Genomic DNA, 19650 nt, shown 5'->3' on the forward strand with positions numbered 1-19650 from the left:
AAGACCAAACATTAAAAAGAGAAGATCCCTTCTCTGCAAAAAGAGAAGGTCTCTCTCTTTTCTTCTTTGCCCTGCGTCAGCTTTTTTTTTTTTTAACATCTTTATTGGCGTATAATTGCTTTACAATGTTGTGTTAGTTTCTGCTGTATAACATAGTGAATCAGCTATATGCATACGTATATCCCCATATCTCCTCCCTCTTGCATCTCCCTCCCACCCTCCCTATCCCACCCCTCTAGGTGGTCACAAAGTACCGAGCTGATCTCCCTGTGCTAGGCGGCTGCTTCCCACTAGCTATCTATTTTACATTTGGTAATGTATATATGTCAATGCTACCCTCTCACTTCATCCCAGCTTACCCTTCCCCCTCCCTGTGTCCTCAAGTCCATTCTCTACGTCTGTGTCTTTATTCCTGTCCTGCCCCTAGGTTCATAAGAACCTTTTTTTTTTTTTTTTTAGATTCTATATATGTGTTAGCCTACGGTAATTGTTTTTCTCTTTCTGACTTACTTCACTCTGTATGACAGACTCTAGGTCCATCCACCTCACTACAAATAACTCACTTTCGTTTTTTTTATGGCTAATATTCCACTTTATATATGCGCCACATCTTCTTTATCCATTCATCTGTTGATGGATACTTATGTTGCTTCCATGTCCTGGCTATTGTAAATAGAGCTGCAATGAACATTATGGTACATGATTCTTTTTGAATTATGGTTTTCTCAGGGCATATGCCCAGTAGTGGGATTGCTGGGTCGTATGTTAATTCTATTTTCAGGTTTAAGGAATCTCCATACTGTTCTCCATAGTGGCTGTGTCAATTTACATTCCCACCAACAGTGCAAGAGGGTTCTCTTTTCTCCACACCCTCTCAAGCATTTATTGTTTGTAGTTTTTTTTTGTTTTTTTAGTTTTTTTCGGTACGCGGGCCTCTCACTGTTGTGGAGCACAGGCTCCGGACGCTCAGGCTCAGCGGCCATGACTCACGGGCCCAGCCACTCCGCGGCATGTGGGATCTTCCCAGACCGGGGCACGAACCCGTGTCCCCTGCATCGGCAGACAGACTCTCAACCACTGCGCCACCAGGGAAGCCCTGTTTGTAGATTTTTTGATGATGGCCATTCTGACTGGTGTGAGGTGATACCTCATTGTAGTTTTGATTTGCATTTCTCTAATGATCACTGATGTTGAGCATTCTTTCTTGTGTTTGTTGGCAATCCGTATATCTTCTTTGGAGAAATGACTATTTAGGTCTTCTGCCCATTTTTGGATTGGGTTTTTTTTTGATATTGAGCTGCATGAGCTGCTTGTATATTTGGGGGATTAATCCTTTGTCGGTTGCTTCATTTGCAAATATTTTCTCCCACTCTGAGAGTTTTCTTTGCATCTTGTTTATGGTTTCCTTTGCTATTCAAAAAGCATTTAAGTTTCATTAGGTCCCGTTTTTTTGTTTTTGTTTTATTTCCATTTCTCTAGGAGGTGGCTCAAAAAGGATCTTGCTGTGATTTATGTCATGGAGTGTTCTGCCTATGTTTTCCTCTAAGAGTTTTATACATGTGTCAGCTTTAATGGACAATTCATAATCTATGCGAATGTCAAAGTCACCAAGCTTATGTGTAGTTCATCTTTTGTAGATACCAAAAAAATTGTGGTAACCTAAACATTCCCCATATTTCCTCATAGTTCTCTTATATTGTCTAGCCGTTGTCCTTATTAAGAAAAGACACTGGGCTTCCCTGGTGGTGCAGTGGTTATGAATCCGCCTGCCAGTGCAGGGGACACAGATTCGAGCCCTGGTCCAAGAAGATCCCACATGCCGTGGAGCAGCTAAGCCCGTGTGCCACCCATTACTGAGCCTGTGCTCTAGAGCCCGTGAGCCACAACTACTGAGGCCGTGTGTCACACTACTGAAGCCCATGCGCCTAGAGCCTGTGCTCTGAAACAAAGAGAAGCCACCTCAATGAGAAGCCCATGCACCACAACAAAGAGTAGCCCCCACTCATCACAACTAGAGAAAGCCCGCGCCCAGCAACGAAGACCCAATGCAGCCAAAAAATAAAGTAAATAAATTTATAAAAACAAAGAAAAGACACTGATAAAGAATAGAATATAAATAGACCCCCTTTGTTCCTAGTTGTAAAATCATTCCTTTAAACCACTATCACTTTAAAGTAAGTAAAAAATGTATTAAAAGGAAAAGAGATAGCATATAGCTTAGACTATTTAGAATTAGAAGGAATCTCAAGCATCATCTAGTCCAGCTGAAACTTGGAGACTTAAAATTATACCTCCAGGGACACAAAGGATCAGATCTAAAATACAAAATTTCAGTAGCTTGATTCTCAATTTGAAATTTTCTCATGGTGACTTTCCATTAAAAGCATGACGCCAATTTTGGGGTGCATGATACTGAAATGATAACACAATAAACCCATAGAAATATGCAATTTTAGACATCAACTTGTTCAGTTCTCTTATCTTAGAAATGAGGAACGTAAGAGAGGCCCCTCACTCCCCAACCTTCCTCCTAGAGAACTGGAAGCTCTCAGTTCATCCTCTGTCATAGGTTACCACACGTAATACTGCAGAAGATGGAGAGGAGAGGAGTGGAAGGAGGTTGGCTTTGGGGGAAATTGATTATCTGCCAGCTGAGAGCTGGGCTTGGAGCAAGAGTATTTTTCAAGTGCTGATGTTTCCTTCCTGTATGTTATGAGAAGGGAAGCCAGGGCAGTTTCTAGCATTGTTCCTTGAAGAGCTGTGACATGCTGTTATGTAAAACAAACCCCGAAAAGGGAAGGGATGCCAACAAACAGTCTCACCACACTTAGTCAACTGTCCTCCATGGAGACACTGACAGTGTGTCTCTGCCTGCACGAGTAAAAGCACACCACTTGCTGAACGTAGGTTGAATGACCCAGATGAAAATCTGAGCTGTAATCAATATACCTCCCCACTTAGCCAGGGAAGAAAATTAGGGATAGCTAAGCAGCAGAGATACTTGGCTTGGCAGGTAGCCGTATTTGCTAATCCCCGGGGAAGGAAAAGCATTCAGGAAGTCAGACCAGCAGTTATAAGAAAACAGTTTTCCATTTTTCTGCTTAATTCTGAGGATCTAAACAAAAGCATGATAGAGGCTGAAATTATATCTCACGTTTTCCGTTTCTCTGGCCTTTTCCTCTTGATGCTCTCTGTCCTGTGTGACTGACGATCTCCTTTCCACCCACTGCCCAACTTCACACAGGGCTTCCTGACCTGCTTTCCCTGAACAACACTGTTTCTGAATCATGTTTATGCAATGAAAATAGTGTGGGCTTTGAGATCAAATCTGGATCTGTACCCTGACACGAGTTCTTACTAGGTAGATAACTTTAGATAAGTTACTTAACTCTTTGGACATGTTTCTTCATGTCTACACTTAACTGTGTCACATTCCCTTCCTTCTGGTTGATCTAGGCGAAAGAAGACATGATAGACTAATTGTCTAATGATTGTCTTTCCTAGCAGCATTGCGTTTTACAGGGGAATTCCTGTAGACACAATGCCTTAACTCAATGGACAAGAGTTTTAATGTTGGGATTCCTGGTGTCATAGCACATATGAGTCCAGAATCATATCCAGCTCCATCAAAGCCACACGCTGAGAAGACTGTCTAATCCACCATTAAGTCCAAACCTCGATATTCCTCATGTCTGGAGATTTGTGCTTCCAGGGGTTGGATTACATGATGAATAAGAATATTCCCAACTCTATATAATCTTACAAAAAGCTTAAGTGTAGTCATAAACTCTAAAGCAAATCATATCAGTGTTTAGATAAAGAAGATAGACTAAAACATCCTAATACGAACCTAGAATACTCTCAATTTTTTTAGCATAGTTTTAATTTGGGAGAAAAATCCATTTACCCCAAATATCTAAAGTTTAGGCAATAGTGAAGAGATGAGTCTCATGCCAAAAGAAATGACATTCATATTCAAAACACATAGATTTGTCAGTGTGTGATTTGATGACTTTGCTAAAAACAATCCTTAACATGAATCCAGGAGCTCCAGGCAATTCTGGTCTCTTAATCTCCATTACTTATGTGTCTTAAGATATTTTTACTGTTATCCTTTAAGAGTGCCACTGTTGAATTCTAATGAGGTAGATTTGCAGGGATAATGATGTCTGGGAATTACATCTGGAATTTTGGAATAGTGAAAATAAAAGTTCAGGAAGCTCAATTACTACTGGGAGTTAAATAGCTTTATAGCAACTGATGTCTATTGATCACCTGCTATAAGCAACTCCCAGCTTCCCTGAGCCGGAAGCTGCCTCATGGACACAACCTTGAGAGAGTAGGTGTTGTTGAGACCATCTGGATAGTATATTAGACTGAACCTAGTTAAAGCCTCTATAGAGAAGTTTCTATAAACACTTATAAGATTCTGGCAGGCAGAAAACGGAACTACTTGTCTCGTGGCCACCCAGGACAAGCCTCGTGAGTGCTTGATGCTTCCTGTGTGGGGAGAGTTCTGCTGTCTAACCAGGTGGCTTCCCTGCCAGTCCTCTGAATTGGAGTCAGAAACATATGGATCCTCTTTTTAATACAAGGGGGAAATCAAAGCACACTGGACTTGGGGTCACAAGGCAGGGAATGAATCCCAACTTTGCAGCTAAGTAGCAGTGCTATGACCCTGGGTCTTAGTACTCCGGCCAGGTGTCAGGCATGATATTCTGAGGTGGGAGAGCCGAGCTCAGGACACTGCTCTACCAGAGACCTCCCAACAGCACGTAATATCAAACAGTGAAAGCTCTCCGAGAGATCTCCATCGCAACGCTAAGACCCAGCTCCACTCAATGACCAGCAAGCTACAGTGCTGGACACCCCATGCCAAACAACTAGCAACACAGGAACACAACACAACCTATTAGTAGAGAGGCTGCCTAAAATCATAATAAGTTCAGAGACACCCCAAAACACACCACCAGACATGGTCCTGCCCACCAGACATGGTCCCGCCCACCAGAAAGACAAGATCCAGCCTTATCCACCAGAACACAGGCACCAGTCCCCTCCACCAGGAAGCCTACACAACCCATGGAACCAACCTTAGCCACTGGGGGAAGGAACCAAAAACAACGGGAACTACAAACCTGTAGCCTGCGAAAAGGAGACCACAAACACAGTAAGTTTGGCAAAATGAGAAGACAGAGAAACACACAGCAGATGAAGGAGCAAGGTAAAAACCCACCAGACCAGACAAATGAAGAGGAAATAGGCAATCTACCTGAAAAAGAATTCAGAGTAATGATAGTAAAGATGATGCAAAATCTTGGAAATAGAATGGAGAAAATACAAGAAACATTTAAAAAGGACCTAGAAGAACGAAAGAGCAAACAATGATGAACAACACGATAAATGAAATTAAAAATTCTCTAGAAAGAATCAATAGCAGAATAACTGAGGCAGAAGAATGGATAAGTGACCTGGAAAATAAAGTAGTGGAAATAACTATCACAGAGCAGAATAAAGAAAAAAGAATGAAAAGAATTGAGGACAGTCTCAGAGACCTCTGGGACAACATTAAACACACCAACATTCGAATTATAGGGGTCCCAGAAGAAGAACAGAAAAAGAAAGGGACTGAGAAAATATTTGAAGAGATTACAGTTGAACACTTCCTTAATATAGGAAAGGGAATAGTCAAGTCCAGGAAGGGCAGAGAGCTCCATACAGGATAAATTCAAGGAGAAACACGCCAAGACACACATAACCAAACAATCAAAAATTAAATACAAGGAAAAAATATTAAAAGCAGCAAGGGAAAAGCAACAAATAACGTACAAGAGAATCCCCATAAGGTTAACAGCTGACCTTTCATCAGAAATTCTGCAAGCCAGAAGGCAGTAGAAGGGCATATTTAAAGTGATAAAAGGGAAAAACCTACAACCAACATTACTCTACCCAGCAAGGATCTCATTCAGATTTGACAGAGTAATTAAAACCTTTACAGACAAGCAAAAGCTAAGAGAATTCAGCACCACCAAACCAGCTCTACAACAAATGCTAAAGGAACTTCTCTAGGCAGGAAACACAAGAGAAGGAAAAGACCTACAATAACAAACCCAAATCAATTAAGAAAATAGTAATAGGAACATGCATATTGATAACTAACTTAAATGTAAATGGATTAAATGCTCCAACCAAAAGACATAGGCCAGCTGAATGGATACAAAACCAAGACCCATATGTATGCTGTCTACAAGAGACCCACTTCAGACCTAAGGACACATACAGACTGAAAGTGAAGGGATGGAAAAAGATACCCCATGCAAATGGAAATCACAAGAAAGCTGGAGTAGCAATTCTCATATCAGACAAAACAGACTTTAAAATAAAGACTATTTCAGGAGACAAAGAAGGACACTACATAATGATCAAGGGATCAATCCAAGAAGAAGATACAATAATTGTAAATATTTATGCATTCAAAATAGGAGCACCTCAATACATAAGGTAAATGCTAACAGCCATAAAAGGGGAAATCGACAGTAACACAGTCGTAGTACGGGACTTTAACACCCCACTTTCACCAATGGACAGATCATCCAAAATGAAAATGAATAAGGAAACAGAGTCTTTAAGTGATACATTAAATAAAATGGACTTAATTGGCATTTATAGGACATTCCATCCAAAAACAACAGAATACACTTTCTTCTCAACTGCTCATGGAACATTCTCCAGGATAGATCATATCTTGGGTCACAAATCAAGCCTTGGTAAATTTAAGAAAATTGAAATTGTATCAAGTATCTTTTCCAACAACAACATTGTGAGACTAGATATCAATTACAGGAAAAAAATCTGTGAAAAATACAGACACATGGAGTCTAAACAACACACCACTAAATGACCAAGAGATCACTGAAGAAATCAAAGAGGAAATCAAAAAATACCTAGAAACAAATGACAATGAAAACACAACAACCCAAAACCTATGGGATGCATCAAAGGCAGTTCTAAGAGGGAAGTTTATAGCAATACAATCCTACCTGAAGAAACAAGAAACATCTCAAATAAACAACCTAAACTTACACCTAAAGCCATTAGACAAAAAAGTACAAAAAGCCCCAAAGTTAGCAGAACGAAAGAGCTCATAAAGATCAGATCAGAAAAAAATGAAAAAGAAATGAAGGACAACAGTGAGAGGCCCGCGTACCACAAAAAAAAAAAAAAAAAAAAAAAAGAAATGAATGAAATGGTAGCAAAGATCAATAAAGCTAAAAGCTGGTTCTTTGAGAAGATAAAATTGATAAACCATTAGCTAGACTCGTCAAAAAAAAAAAAGGGAGAAGACTCAAATCAATAGAATTAGAAATGAAAAAGGAGAAGTAACAACTTACATTGTAGAAATACAAAGGATCATGAGAGATTACTACAAGCAACTCTATGCCAATAAAATGGACAACCTGGAAGAAATGGACAAATTCTTCGAAAAGCACAACCTTCCAACAGTGACGGAAGAAATAGAAAATATAAACAGACCAATCACAAGCTCTGAAATTGAGACTGTGATTAAAAATCTTCCAACAAAAGCCCAGGACCAGATGGCCTCACAGGAGAATTCTATCAAACATTTAAAGAAGAGCTAACACCTATCCTTCTCAAACTCTTCCAAAATAGAGCAGAGGGAGGAACACTCCCAAACTCGTTCTATGAGGCCACCATCACCCTGATACCAAAACCAAAGATGTCACAAAGAAAGAAAACTACAGGCCAATATCACTGATGAACATAGATGCAAAAATCCTCAACAAAATACTAGCAAACAGAATCCAACAGCACATTAAAAGGATCATACACCATGAGCAAGTGGGGTTTATCCCAGGAATGCAAGGATTCTTTAATATACTCAAATTAATCAGTGTGATAAAACATATTAATAAATTGAAGGAGGAAAACCATATGATCATCTCAATAGATGCAGAAAAAGCTTTTGACAAAATTCAACACACATTTATGATAAAAACCCTGCAGAAAGTGGGCATAGAGGGAACTTACCTCAACATAAGTTGAGGTAAGGCCATATATTACAAACCCACAGCCAACATCGTTCTGAATGGTGAAAAACTGAAACCATTTCCACTAAGATCAGGAACAAGAAAAGGTTGTCCACTCTCACCACTATTATTCAACATAGTTTTGGAAGTTTTAGGGACAACAGAGAAGAAAAAGGAATACAAGGAATCCAAACTGGAAAAGAAGTAAAGCTGTCACTGTTTGCAGATGACATGATACTATACATAGAGAATCCTAAAGATGCTATGAGAAAACTACTAGAGCTAATCAGTGAATTTGGTAGAATAGCAGGATACACAATTAATGAACTGAAATCTCTTGCATTTCTATACACTAATGATGAAAAATCTGAAAGAGAAATTAAGGAAACACTCCTATTTACCACTGAGACAAAAAGAATAAAGTACCTAGGAATAAGCCTACCTACGGAGACAAGAAACTGTATGCCAAAAACTATAAGACACTGATGAAAGAAACTAAAGATGATACAAACAGATGGAGAGATATAGCAAGTTCTTGGATTGGAAGAATCAACATTGTGAACATGACTATACCACCCAAAGCAATCTACATATTCAGCGCAATCGTTATGAAACTACCAATGGTGTTTGTCACAGAACTAGAACAAAAAATTGCAACATTTGTATGGAAACACAAAAGACCCCAAATAGCCAAAGCAATCTTGAGAAAGAAAAACTGAGCTGGAGGAATCAGGCTCCCTGACTTCAGACTACACTGCAAAGCTACAGTAATCAAGACAATATGGTACTGGCACAAAACCAGAAATATAGATCAATGGAACAGGATAGAAAGCCCAGAGATAAACCCACACACCTGTCTTCAACTTACCTATGACAAACGAGGCAAGGATGTACAATGGAGAAAAGACAGTCTCTTCAGTAAGTGGTGCTGGGAAAACTGAACAGCTACATGTAAAAGTATGAAATTAGAACACCCCCTAACACCATACACAAAAATAAACTCAAAATGGATTAAACACCTAAATGTAAGACCAGACAGCATGAAACTCTTAGAGGAAAACATAGGCAGAACACTCTGTGACATAAATCACAGCAAGATCCTTTTTGACCCACCTCCTAGAGAAATGGAAGTAAAAACAAAAATAAACAAATGGGACCCAATGAAACTTAAAAGCTTTTGCACAGCAAAGGAAACCATAAACAGGATACAAAAAAAACTCTCAGAATGGGAGAAAATATTTGCAAACAAAGCAACTGACAAAGGATTAATCCCCCAAATATACAAGCAGCTCATGCAGCTCAATATCAAAATAGCAAACAACCCAATCCAAAAATGGGCCTAACAGTCATTTCTCCAAAGATTTACAGATTGCCAACAAACACATGAAAGGTTGCTCAACATCACTAATCATTAGAGTAATGCAAATCAAAGCTACAATGAGATATCACCTCACACCGGTCAGAATGGCCATCATCAAAAAATCTATAAACGTTAAATGCTGGAGAGTGTGTGCAGAAAAGAGAACGCTCTTGCACTGTTGGTGGGAATGTAAATTGACACAGCCACTATGGAGAACAGTATGGAGGTTCCTTAAAAAACTACAAATAGAACTACCATATGACCCAGAAACCCACTACTGGGCATATACCCTGAGAAAACCATAATTCAAAAAGAGTCATGTAGCACAATGTTTGCTGCAGCTCTACTTACAATAGCCAGGACATGGAAGCAACGTACGTGTCCATCGACAGATGAATGGATAAAGAAGATGTAGCACATATATACAATGAAGTATTACTCAGCTATAAAAAGAAACGAAAGTGAGTTATTTGTAGTAAGGTGGATGTCTCTCTCACTAGAGTCTGTCATACAGAGTGAAATAAGTCAGAAAGAGAAAAACAATTACCATATGCTAACACATATATAGAATCTAAAAAAAAAAAGGTTCTGATGAACCTAGGGGCAGGACAGGAATAAAGACACAGATGTAGAGAATGGACTTGAGGACACAGGGAGGGGGAAGGGTAAGCTGGGATGAAGTGAGAGGGTAGCATTGACATATATACACTACCAAATGTAAAACAGATAGCTGGTGGGAAGCAGCTGCATAGCACAGGGAGATCAGCTAGGTGCTCTCTGACCACCTAGAGGGGTGGAATAGGGAGGGTGGGAGGGAGATGCAAGAGGGAGGAGATATGGGGATATATGTATACATATAGCTGATTCACTTTGTTATACAGCAGAAACTAACACACCATTTTAAAGCAATTATACTCCAATAAAGATGTTAAAAAATATATTAAAATAAAAAAAGCCACTCCCAGTGGTAAGAACTGCAGATGCAAGGGTAAACAAGAATGTCCCGGCTGAAAAAGGGCCACTCACGTACTTCAGGAAAACTGGCAATTTGTGGTGCCGTTATAAGTGCCCTGAAAGAGGAGAATAAAGGAAGAGAGTTCCAAACATTCTCAGAGGTTGCTTCATGTCAACTCAGTATGAAGGACAAATAGCAGTTGTCAAGTGAAGAATACAAGAAGAACATTCTACAGAGGAAGCAGCAAATGCAAATTCCCTAAGGCCCGTAAGGGCCTGACACGTTTAAAAAGCTATAAACAGTTGTTGTGACTGTGATGTACAGTGTTTGGACTAGGTGAAGGAGAATGTAGAGAAGGAAAGCTTGGAGAAGTAGATATTGAGTTTCATGTATGTCATACTAAGGAAGTTGGAATTAGTCCTAGGGCAATGTGAAGCATGTCCCAGGCCTTCTATCACCATTATCAAGCTGAGTAGGGAAACCCCATGCTAGGATAATATCTGCCTTCCCCAAAAGTGTCAACTTCATTTAAAGGTGTCAAGTGGAATCTCACACTTGGTATAATCCCATCCTCCCCAACATAGGTCAAGAGTGAATCAATGCACTAGTCTAAAACAATGACTCTCTAGGCCTTTCCAGTCATCAGGTGTCAACTACTGTGGTGGGCTGGACCACACACTGGGGAAACCTGTTTCTTCAGAATGTCTTTCCTCATTTATAGGGGAAGATTAAGTTGCAGATAACTCCTCCCCAGGCATATCCTCTACAACCACATCAACACTAGCTACCTTGAATCTACCAAGTCTAATCTTAATATGCCCAGATTTTCTTCCCCTAGTTACTTGAAGATTTTTAACTCCTGGCTCACTGCCACACTCTCTGACATCTCTGATATCAATTCTCAGTTTTCAGTCTACAAAACTCTGTCCCATGAGTTCCCTGAATTCCTCTGGTCTGATGCAGTGATGTTGATCTCAATACTACTTCATTCACCCACTTGTGTGGCATATTCAACACCACGTTTTAAAAAATTAATAATTGCAACTTTTCCATAATCTCTGTTTTACGAATCTTGCCATATGATTAACATCTCATTTGCTTCTAGTTAACTCCCTCAGGTAGTCTGGTCTTCAGAATCTTTTGACCTAACAGGGATCTTTAATCCATTGTTTCTATAACATTTTTACTCTCCCTCACCCCATCAATATTTTCTCTCTCTCCTTACTCTGTGTCAATTCTTTGATCATTACAGACCCTCTTTTATACTGTCTCAACTCTGCTGCCATTCATCAGATTCATCTGGCAAAATCACCACCTTGGTTCAACCCAAATTTTCTTGTGCTTGATGTCTATTCCCAGCCAAAATGACTTTTCTTGCTGTTGCTTAGACAGTGCAGGCATCCTTTTGCCCTAGTGACATTACAGTAATTACCAGTTAGTGTCTAGAAATCTGGGAATCATAACTCTCCAGAAATGTGTCCAGGACCCCAACAAACCTTATATATCAGGACTTAAAGTATAGCTTCTACATACATTTGTACTGAGGACCTGTCAGTGTCCATGTCACCCACAATGTCAGTGGGAAATGGCTTAGTCACTAAAATTTAGACACCACTGATTATTTTATAACTTCATAACAAAATTTTAAATGATTTGTAAAAATAGGCACTAACAACAGAAAGGATACATGAGGAGACAGCAAGGTAACAGCGAATATCCAGAGGATTAAAAAGGACTCCAGTATCCAATATAGTTAGCCAAAAGATTCAACACAAATAAATATAAATTCTAGGAATTAGGAAAAAAAATAGACAATAGATTCCTTTAGTTGTTCCTTTACCAGAAAGTGAAAATCTCTGTCATCTCAGGTTACAGCATATTTATCCCAAAGTCTTAATCATTTCATATTCAATTATTTGAACTACTGAACACAGATGAGGTACAGCTGAAAAGGTAGCATGACCCAAGGTGAGAAACCTTGTCTTCCAAGCACTTTTTCATATGTTTAGGTGAAACTATACACACAAGTCCCTCCATTCCAAAAGGAACAGAGGACAGTGTATCTTATTTCAAGACTGTTCTTATGTTTAGGAGATGCTCTTTTTAGGTCACTTATGAGATCCCTTGAGCCTTTTTGCAGAGGAGTAATTTCAACTCTATTTAATTGCTACAGGAAATATTTAAGAGGAGCAGGAATGAAAGAGTGGATCTCTACCACTGTGTCAGGTAGAAAATTAAGAAAAATAGCCAATTTGGGGGATTTTAGGTATAGATTTTCAATTTGGTCAAGGTGGAGGGATGCTGCATATCTACTCCTGATGTTCCCATCCCTGTGAAGGAGCTCTGCTAGAATAACTGTTAGCCTTTCCACATCCTTTTAGTCCACCCCAGGCGAGATGGAGTTACTGGGATGAGTAGTGAGCTTCAGAAGGATAAACTGGACATTCATTGCCCAACTCCTTCCTGTTCCTCCTCCTTTTTGGGAGTGAGAGCCCTACAGGGCACATGTGTTCTACTCTGCTTTTCCAGCATGGCTAATCTTAATTCTTCCGGGTGGATAATTCTAGTTCTGGGGTTTAATGTTATAAAGTCTGCTATCTCACAGGTGTTTATGAGATTTTCCAGTTATCAGCTTTGCTGGTAATAAAGAGGATACTGTGGTCACTTTCTACTTATTCATTTGTGAGATTTTCCAATTGTTTTTGAACACGAGACAAAAATGAGGTGCTCCTAACTGGACTCCTTAAACACTCAACATTCACAGTTGCTTGAATAAGCGTGGTCCTTCTATATCTGAGCCTTTATTTGTGCTATTATCCTTGCCTAAATGCTTCTCCTCTCTCTTCAGCCTATCAAAATCTCACTTCTAGATGATCTCACTTCTAGCACTCTATTTTCCAGGGGGACCTTCTTTGGTTTACCAAGCATCTCTGTTCCTATACTGGGCATTACTTTAACTCTAGTTAGTCCTAATCTTGATTTGCTGGTTACTACTATATTTTGCTCATGTGGACATAAGAGATTCACTTTTTCCCTAGATTTTTTGATGACTGTAGTTTGAAGACATGGCTTGTATAGTGGGAATTATTTCAAATATTTCACACAAATAAAAGCCTTAGCACAGTTATGAGTACATTCTTTGGAGTGTGGCCCATTTTCAAGTCTTGGCTTTGCCACATTCTAGGTGACCCCAGCCAAGGTTCTTAACCACTCTGTGTCTCAGTTTCTCATCTGTAGAATAATAATCTAATTCTTCATAGTTACTGTAATGATAAAAAGAGCAATGCCATAAGACACTTAGCTTAACTCCTAACACATGGTCAATACCCAATAAATGATAGCTACAGTTAGTCTTTATAAATATCCCTGTGTGCAGAGCACGCACATGCATATATATGTTCCTTTTCATTTTTGATATAACTCACAAGACATACTGAACTAAACCAGAATGTTTTGTATTTGTCTTGAAAATGTGTAATTATTTTTTTAGTGGTTAATGCCCATCAAATTCCATAGGAAAATACTGTTAAATATAAAGTATTCTATGAAAATCCCATAATCATACAAAATAGTTAAAGGATAAACAGAAGTTTCATCGATACATAGAAAATTCTGAAAGATTTCAACAAGTATGACTGTATTCCATCCATCAGTAATCCCAGATAAACATACCCTTGACGTTCAATATATGTTTAAAGCAAGACGGAGCAGAATTTAGAAAGGAAGTAATATTAGAAAGATGATTTTCAGACACTGAATCTGTGCCCCATCTTTTCACAAAGACAGTTGCTAAGTCTTTGTAGAATATCCAAACATTTAATTAGTCATCTTTGAACTAAAAGGACTAAGCACTTTGTTTTCAAATATAAATGATTATCATGTTCAATATGTTCTAAGGTGTTTTAATATTGGTGCTCTCTCGATTGTGCCAGAATCTACCTGCCACACAGGTACTGTGAGATAACATTGGTTTTAAAATACCTTGACTTTAGACAGATTAAAATGTAAAATAAATATGCACCTTAAAATCAATAAAGTAAGGTGATTTTTCTCAGTAATATTTATTGAGAATATATGTCAGATTCTATGCCAGGGTGTAAAACAGATGCCAAAAAAGGCAGTTTTCCTGCCCTAATGAATACCAGGAAAAATTATGTGGGAAATGTATGAAAAATACAGTTAGGGCTTAAAAGCATCAAAGATTTTTATCAAAATTTTTATTCATAGCTAATTTTCACTTAACTGCAATTAAAGAAAAAATTCAAAAATAAAATTTTAATGGATGCTAATAATGGTAAGAGTAAGAAAAATAATCATACTGACTCCTACTTCAAACTATAAAAGGAGGAGCTTATATTTCACCAAACCTCCTGATGAGATAAAACTATAAAAGCTGGATAAAGTTTTTTTTAAAGGAAATGAAAGCATATTGTTTGAAACAGGAAACAGGAAACAAAGGAGGCATCCAGAATCTCTCTCAAAATGTTAATGAGAAGAAAACTGCAGTAACTCATATTTTTTGATTCAGCAGTTTCATGATGCTATGGTAGTAAAAAACAAAGTTCCAGGACAGACCAGAGAGAGGGGTTTTGGAAAACAGTCTATGCCATCAGTTGATTTTCTAATTATTGTTTCTAGTATATAGAAATAATTTTCTATTGACATTTGATTTTGTGACCTTGTTAAATTTTTATTCCAGTAGAAAATCTTCCAATATTTTACAATGTATAATGTTTGCTATAGTTTTTTTTTTTTTTTAAACTATTTATTTATTTATTTATTTATGGCTGCGTCAGGTCTTAGTTGCAGCACGCGGGATCTTTCATTGTGGCACATCGGCTCTTTGTTGCGGCACACGGGCTTCTCTCTAGTTGTGGTGTGTGGGCTTCTCTCTAGTTGTGGCATGCAGGCTCTAGAGCATGTGGGCTCAGTAGTTGCAGCACATGGGCTCTCTAGTTGTGGCACACAGGCTCAGTAGTTGTGGTACGCAGGCTTAGTTGCCCCCTGGCATGTGGGATCTTAGTTCCCTGACCAGGGATCGAACCCACGTACCCTGCATTGGAAGGCAGATTCTTAACCACTGCACCACCAGGGAAGTCCCTATATGTTTTTATTTTGGATACCATTTATCATACTAGAGAAATTTCTTTCTATTCTCATTTTACTAATTGTTTTTTATCATTAATGGGAAGTAGGTTTTCCAAATGAATTTTCTGCATCCACAGAGATGATTGCATGCTTTTCCCTTTTTATTCTCTGACTGTGATGAGTCTGACATATATTGTTTGAGTTTATATATTAAGCCAGCCCTGCATCCCTGGAATAAAACTCTACTTGGTCATGAAATACCATCCTTTTTATATAACATTGGAGTAGATTTGTCAACGCTTGGATTACAGTTTTACTTCTGAGTTCATGAGCAAGACTGGCCTGCATTTTCTTTTTTCTTGTTCCTCTTCTCATTCCTCTTCTTCTTTTATTTGTTGTTGTTCTTGCTTTTGTTCTTCTTGCTTTTGTTCTTCTTGTTCTTCCTCCTCCTCCACCTCCCACCTCCTCCACCCCTTTTTCCTTCTCATTCCCTTCTCCTCCCCCTCCTTCTCCTTCTTCCTCTTGCCTTATTATGCCTTTGTCTATTATTATGTCTAATAAAAAATGTGCAGGACCTATACACAAATGCATGCATGCATAAACACTTGTGGGTGCAGACACAAACTAGAAAGTTTGAGATAAAACTAAAGAAGATCTAAATAAAGGGATGTATGTATATACCTTGTTCATGGAAGGCTCAATATTATAAAGATGTCAGTTATCCATAATCTAATTTGTAGATTCAGTGCAGTGTCAATCATAATTTCAGGTACTTTTAAAATTGATAAGATCTGGGTTTCCCTGGTGGCGCAGTGGTTGAGAGTCCACCTGCCAATGCAGGGGACACGGGATCGTGCCCCGGTCCGGGAAGATCCCACATGCCACGGAGAGGCTAGGCCCATGAGCCATGGCTGCTGAGCCTGCACGTCCAGAACCTGTGCTCTGCAATGGGAGAGGCCACAACAGTGAGAGGCCCACGTACTGCAAAAAAAAAAAATTAGGTCGTTTTGAAATTTATGTAAAAATCAAAAGAACCAGTGATAGCCAAGAAAAAGAATAAAGCTAAGGAACTGTAAGACTAAATATCAAGATATTTATAAACAAGAGTAACTGAAACACTGGCACAAAGAAAATCAGACTAGATTTCATCTCAGAAACATACATGCAGTAACTCAATTTATTACAGAGTTGCCACTGAAATGCATTGTGGAAAGGACTGTCTTCAAAAATTACTGATAGATCTGTTATATATACATTTGGCAAAAGTTGTTTCTTGATTGCTACATTACTCCTTACACAAAAATGATTCCAGATGGATTATGGTCATAAATATTAAAGGTCTAACTGTAAAATGTGAATTCTAGAATACACGTAGGAAAATTTCTTCATGACATTGGGGTAGGCAGATATTTCTTAAACAAGGTGCAAAAAAAAAACCTACTACTAAAATTAAAAAAAAAAAAACTATTGCTTTAAAGTAAGAAATTCTGTTCATTAAAGGATATCATAAGTGAGAATGGAAGTTAAAGAATAGGAAAAGATATGTATCTATTTGTTAAAAGACATGTATCCAGAATATATAAACAAATCCTACAAACCAATAAGAAAAAGATAAAAACGATGGACAAAGTCTTAAGGAGGCACTTCACAAGGAAGAATAGGCAAGTGACCAATAAGCATATGAAAAATTGCTCAACTTCAGTAGTCATCAAGGAAATGTAAGTTAAAACTACAATGAAATACCACCGTTCGGGGCTTCCCTGGTGGCGCAGTGGTTGGGAGTCTGCCTGCCGATGCAGGGGACACAGGTTTGTGCCCCAGTCCGGGAGGATCCCACATGCCGCGGAGCGACTAGGCCCATGAGCAATGGCTGCTGAGCCTGCGCGTCCAGAGCCTGTGGTCCACATTGGGAGAGGCCACAACAGTGAGAGGCCCACGTACCGCAAAAAAAAAAAAGAAATACCACCATTCATCCATCAGAATGGATAAAAATTTTTTTTAATTAAATTTTTAAAAAGACACTGGAAATCCCAGTATTGCCTAGTATGTAGGCATACTTCATGATTCAGAAATTTCACTCATGGGTATATGTCCATAAAAAAATCTATAAATGTGTATTTATGTCAAACCTAATCTCCTAATTCGTCCCACCCTCCCCTTCCCCCCGTGTCCACATGTCCATTCTCTATGTCTACGTCTCTATTCCTGCCTTACAAATAGGTTCATCTATACCATTTTTCTAAATTCCACAAATATACGTTAATATACAGTGTTTGTTTTTCTCTTTCTGGCTTACTTTGTATGACAAATTCTAGGTCCATCCACATCTCTGCAAATGACCCAATTTCGTTCCTTTTTATGACTGAGTAATATTCCATTGTATATATGTACCACATCTTCTTTATCCATTCATCTATCATTGGACATTTAGGTTGTTTCCATGTCCTGCCTTTTGTAAATAGTGCTGCAATGAACATTTACTCCAATAAAAAAAGTAAAAAATTTATATATGCACCAAAAGACATATGCATGAATGTTTACAGCAACATTATTTATAGTAGTAAAAACTAAAACAAGTTCATCATGAATAGAATAAATTGTGGTATATTCATGAAATTGCATATTATGTATCAGTGAAAATAAATGAACTAATGCTGCTCAAAACATAGATGGATGCACTAAATCTAAGATACCAGATGAAAAGGTATACACACTATATAATCACATTTATGTAAACTTTAAAACTCTGCTAAGAAAATAAAAATCCGAATAGTGATGGGGGTAGTGATAAGTGGGTAATAAAGATTTATTAGGGAGGCTTCTGCGGTGTTAGTAATAATATTCTATATTTTTATCTGGTTAGTGACAACATGGGTGTATTCCCTTTGTTAAAAATTCATTGAGCTGGTACAGTAATCAAAACAGCATGCTATTGGCACCAAAACAGAAATATGAATCAATGGAACAGAATAGAGAGCCCAGAAATAAACCCACACCCTACAGTCAATTAATCTTTGACAAAAGAGGCAAAAATATATAATGGAGAAAAGACAGTCTCTTCAGCAAGTGGTGCTGAGAAAGCTGGACAGCCACATGTACATCAATGAAGTTAGAACACGCCTTCACACCATATACAAAAGTAAACTCAAAATGGCTTGAAGACTTAAATATAAGACATGACACCATAAAACTCCTAGAACAGAGGCAAAACCTTCTCTGACATAAATCATAGCAATGTTGTTTTAGGTCAGTCTCCCAAGGCAAAAAAATAAAAGCAAAAATAAACAAATGGGTTTTAATCAACTTATAAGCTTTGGCACAGCAAAGAAAACCATAAACAAAACAGAAAGACAACCTATGGACTGGGAGAAAATATTTGTAAACAAGGCAACCGACAAGGGCTTAATTTCCAAAATATACAAACAGCTCATACAACTCAATAACAAAAAAACAAACAACTCAATCAAAAAATGGGCAAAAGACCTAACAGACATTTCTCCAAAGAATACATACAGATGGTCAATAAGCACATGAAAAGATGCTCAACATCACTAATTATTAGAGAAATGCAAATCAAAACTATAATGAGGGCTTCCCTGGTGGCGGAATGGTTGAGAGTCCGCCTGCCGATGCAGAGGACATGGGTTCATGCTCCAGTCCGGGAGGATCCCACATGCCGCAGAGCGGCTAGGCCCGTGAGCCATGGCCGCTGAGCCTGCGCGTCCGGAGCCTGTGCTCCACAACGGGAGAGGCCACAGCAGTGAGAGGCCCGTGTACCGCAAAAAAAAAAAAAAAAAAAAAAAAAACCAACTATAATGAGTATCACCTCACACCGGTCAGATTGGCCATCATTAAAAAGTCTACAAATAAATTCTGGAGAGAGTGTGGAGAAAAGAGAACCCTCCTACACTGTTGGTGGGAGTGTAAATTGGTGCAGCCACTACAGAGAACAGTATGGCGGTTCCTTAGAAAACTAACAATAGAGTTGCCATATGATCCAGCAGTCCCACTTCTGGGTATATATCTGGAGAAAACTCTAATTCGAAAGGATACATGCACACCAGTGTTCACAGCAGCACCATTTACAATAGCTAAGACATGGAAGTAACCTAAATGTCCATCAACAAATGAGTGGCTAAAGAACATGAGATATATGTATACATATAGTCACGTATCCAATATATATATTGGAATATTAC

At 38.5% G+C, this 19650-nt stretch overlaps 1 protein-coding gene across 2 annotated transcripts in view; it reads right to left on the reverse strand.

The window, feature by feature from the left end:
• The window catches only part of GABRG2 (gamma-aminobutyric acid type A receptor subunit gamma2), a 123514-nt gene that overhangs the window by 24649 nt on the left and 79215 nt on the right, over nt 1-19650 (reverse strand). The gene's annotated exons all lie outside the window — the stretch shown is intronic.

This window comes from Pseudorca crassidens, chromosome 3, assembly GCF_039906515.1.
Source record: "Pseudorca crassidens isolate mPseCra1 chromosome 3, mPseCra1.hap1, whole genome shotgun sequence".
Taxonomy (NCBI): domain Eukaryota; kingdom Metazoa; phylum Chordata; class Mammalia; order Artiodactyla; family Delphinidae; genus Pseudorca; species Pseudorca crassidens.